The sequence below is a fragment of the Scyliorhinus torazame genome, chromosome 16, assembly GCF_047496885.1.
Source record: "Scyliorhinus torazame isolate Kashiwa2021f chromosome 16, sScyTor2.1, whole genome shotgun sequence".
Classification (NCBI taxonomy): Eukaryota; Metazoa; Chordata; class Chondrichthyes; order Carcharhiniformes; family Scyliorhinidae; genus Scyliorhinus; species Scyliorhinus torazame.
Window position 1 is genome coordinate 45,241,073 of NC_092722.1, and position 3,714 is coordinate 45,244,786.

The window sequence follows — 3,714 nt, forward strand, 5'->3', positions numbered from 1 at the left end:
CTTGTGGGAATTCATAAGAAAGATTTTGAAAAGAGAACAAAATTGGAGGGCAGAATGTAGCTCTAACTGGACTTAGGAGACCTAAGGTAAACACTGCTGTGGGAGCAGATATGATGAATGAGGTAGATGAGACACATGCAGGACTTTTGTCGAAGGGGAAGATCACCCCAATTTCCTCAACTGAGGTAGCCAAACCCTAACTATTTTATGGGACACGGGTGCCACGCAGACTCTCTTACTGGAGAAGGATTTGGTTTCCCCTCCAGAGAGTTCAATGAAAGCTGAGGTATTAACGAAGGGGATAAGTGAAGATTATATCCCGGTTCCATTGTATAAAGTACAATTGAAGTGTGATTTTGTGTCAGGTCCAGTAGTTGTTAGAGTGGTTAAGGATTTACCAATAGACTTACTTTTGGGGAATGATTTGGCAGGAGTGAAGGTTGTAGCTTCACCTATAATTACAGAGCGTCCGAGGGAACTACTGCAGATAGCGCATGAGAGACCAATGGCAGGACATGTGGGAATTAGGAAAACTCAATGGGCATTAAATGACTCAAAGAAAAAATGTTGGAAGACATTAATCACATATCAAATGGCAATGGTCATGAATCTTATTTTGCTGATATTGATGAAATTATCTCCACAAGAATAATTCCTCATAGAAATTTGTCAAAGATAAAATCTAGTCGCGAACCAGACTTTCAGAACTCCAAGACTGAAGGTGATCCTAAGAAAGAGGAGTCAAAATCTAGTAATAACAGTGATGAAGATTCAGATGAAAGTTCTGAATGCGATTTGGATTCTGATTATGAAGAAAAGATAAACAACTGCTACTGAACAGACCTGTCACTAACTGATCTTGAACAGATGGCAAGTAATTCTTCCAAAGCTAGGAAAGAAGGCAGCAAATTGGAAGAAGAAAGTGAGTTGGACTTTTCTAAAAGCAATTTGTTACAGCTATGTGCAGAAATCCATTGTCATTCACTGCAATGCAAATATTTCCCAGTGAATACCTGTTTGAAGGAAAATATACATAGTAGCATGGCATCAGCAATTCAGGATGAGGACAGCAATGACAGTGAAATGACACCAAGCAAACCGCTGATTAACTCATATTCTGTTCAAAGATCACGGTGCCTCTTCAAGGTAAAGGAAACAAATAGCCAAGGAGAATAGGTAATTAGTGATCAATTCCTTTTTGAGAATGTAAAGCAAGGACCATGGAGCTATTCTGCAACCACATCGGTTAACATTAAACAGAAAGTTCTTGGAACCAATAAGGCGCTATCCTCTGATTCTGATATAAAAAGTTGTTGCAGGCCACCACCATTTAAAGGAACAATGTCTATTCAATTTGACACATCCACCATGGACACTTTCTAGCCTCAGGCTTCACCTTGGTATATCTGAAAATAAAGAAGGAAATTTGAAATCTGGAAAGCACAAATTGTATAAGTCCGTAATACTAAGTAGAAATAAAATCTGTGATTATGTAGTGTCCGAGGAGGTGGTAAAAGCTGGAAAACAAGGAATAGTGCATATAAAGCCAACCACCTTTGCGAAGATTGAACATTCAGCTTTACTTGTTGAAAGTAACCAGCTGAAGGAAAAGAGAGAGTGTAAAGCTGGAGGATTTGAAGAGTGTTTATTGATTAAAAATGAACCAAAGAGAACATAGAACATACAGTGCAGAAGGAGGCCATTTGGCCCATCGAGTCTGCACCTACCCACTTAAGCCCTGACTTCCACCCTATCCCCGTAACCCAATAACCCCTCCTACCCTTTTTGGTCACTTCAGGGATATTTATCATGGCCAATCCACTTGCATGTCTTTGGACTGTGGAAGAAAACCGGAGCACCCGGAGGAAATCCACGCAGACATGGGGAGAACGTGCAAACTCCGCACAGACAGTGACCCAGTGGGGAATTGAACCTGGGACCCTGGCGCTGTGAAGCCACAGTGCTATCCACTTGTGCTACTGTGCTGGCCGGTATATTTCCCTCAGCATTCAGTGCTTGTAGTTTGGCTGCAGAAGATCTGCAAAATTTGGATGAACATTTATTGGACAATTAAAAAAGACTGGCTGCATTACATGACAGACAGAAATGCAGAAGAAACTCATTCAGGGGTCCCTCTCTAATTTGGGCAATCCCTGACAAAGGAAAGCACATTGTCTTTAATTTTGAAGAGAGTGAAAACAAGACACTATTTGAAGATATCAGAGGGAGTTCTAAACCCAAAGATGCAAACCTATCAGCAGAAGAACAAAGGAAAGATCTAATGAAGATACTTAATGAATATACACAGAGTTGTAGGGAAACACCAGGGGGCACTCCATTAACTAATCATGATGTTGACATAAGAAATTCTAAACTAATAAAGCCACATCCATCTCGACTAAAACCATGGAGACTGGCTAAGTTAGAGACTGAAATACATTGCATGTTGATAATTTTGTAGGAACAAGTGAACACACTGTGGTCCACCGAACACCAAGCGGATGTTTGGGAGATTGAAGGCCATGTTGGTGTGCGAACAGTGCTGGCCGCACCGGACTAATCTAGACCATAAAAATGGCCACAGATGCCAGTGACTTGGGGGTAGAGGCAGTGCTACTGGCCCTTCAGCACTTTGAAGTATATGTCCAACATGATGTTAAACAAAATGTAGTTTATACAGACCATCATCCCATCCGTTTATAGAAACGTTTAAAACTCGGAACGCAAGATTATTATATTAGAGTTTATTATTACAGCAGTTCAATGTTAAAATTGTACACATTCCCGGAAAGGATAATGTTATTGTAGATGCTTCGTCATGGGTTTAAGGACTGACGAGTCACCAAGGTAGAGACTGGGAAGGGAACTTATATACTCGGGATGAGTCAATGGATATGTGATAGTGATTTATGTCCTGCATACCTCATAAAGAAACGTCCATGCCCTGATATTTCATTCACTTTAGGGGGGGAGGTATGTAAGGGTCCTTCCTGATTATCCCCTTTTTTTGCCCGTTATCATTTTGATCCGTGGATGCTTAATGGACATATACCTTTAAATCGAGCAGGGGAATAAAGGAATTAAAAGTTACAAAAGAAAACATTCTGCTAGCTTTCGAGGAACAGAACTCAGACTTTTTGGCACACAAGAGGTGGGGTGGGACTCAGTTCGATTGGTAGGCTGGTGGCCAATGAATTGGCAAAAAAGCCACATTCTGGCCGGTAACGGGTGGTGATTGGAATGATTTTTAGAAAAGCAGAAGTTGAATCCTGGATGCTAAAAGGAAAGGCCCTGCTCTCTCCCTCATGTCCTCTCCAGAAAAGCTTGCTGTATTACTGAAACTGCAGAGATCAGAATCAATCTATTGTGAAAACCTCAAACAGAAAGCAAAGTTTGAAGAGAAGGTGCTAGAAACAACCATCAGAAACAAAGACTCTTTATCTTTTTACTTTCACGCTTATTATTTTCACCCCTTTTCCCCTGTGTGTGTGTGTGTGTGTGTGTGTATAGAGGTTGGGGGCAGATTAAAGTGGGGGATTAAGAATTTGATGTTAGTTAACCAATTGTATTTGCTGCATATTTCATTGTTGCCTAATTCTTGTTATGAATAAAAGGTAATTGTGCTTAAATTTACAAACCTGGGGCGGGATTCGCCGACCCCCCTGCCGGGTCAGAGAATCGCCGGGGGGGCGGCGTGAATCCCGCCCCGCTGGG

At 41.3% G+C, this 3,714-nt stretch overlaps 1 pseudogene; it reads left to right on the forward strand.

Moving 5' to 3' along the window:
- The first annotated feature begins 505 nt into the window (after positions 1–505).
- Positions 506–2,461, forward strand: LOC140392521 (uncharacterized; annotated as a pseudogene).
- The last annotated feature ends 1,253 nt before the right edge of the window (positions 2,462–3,714 follow it).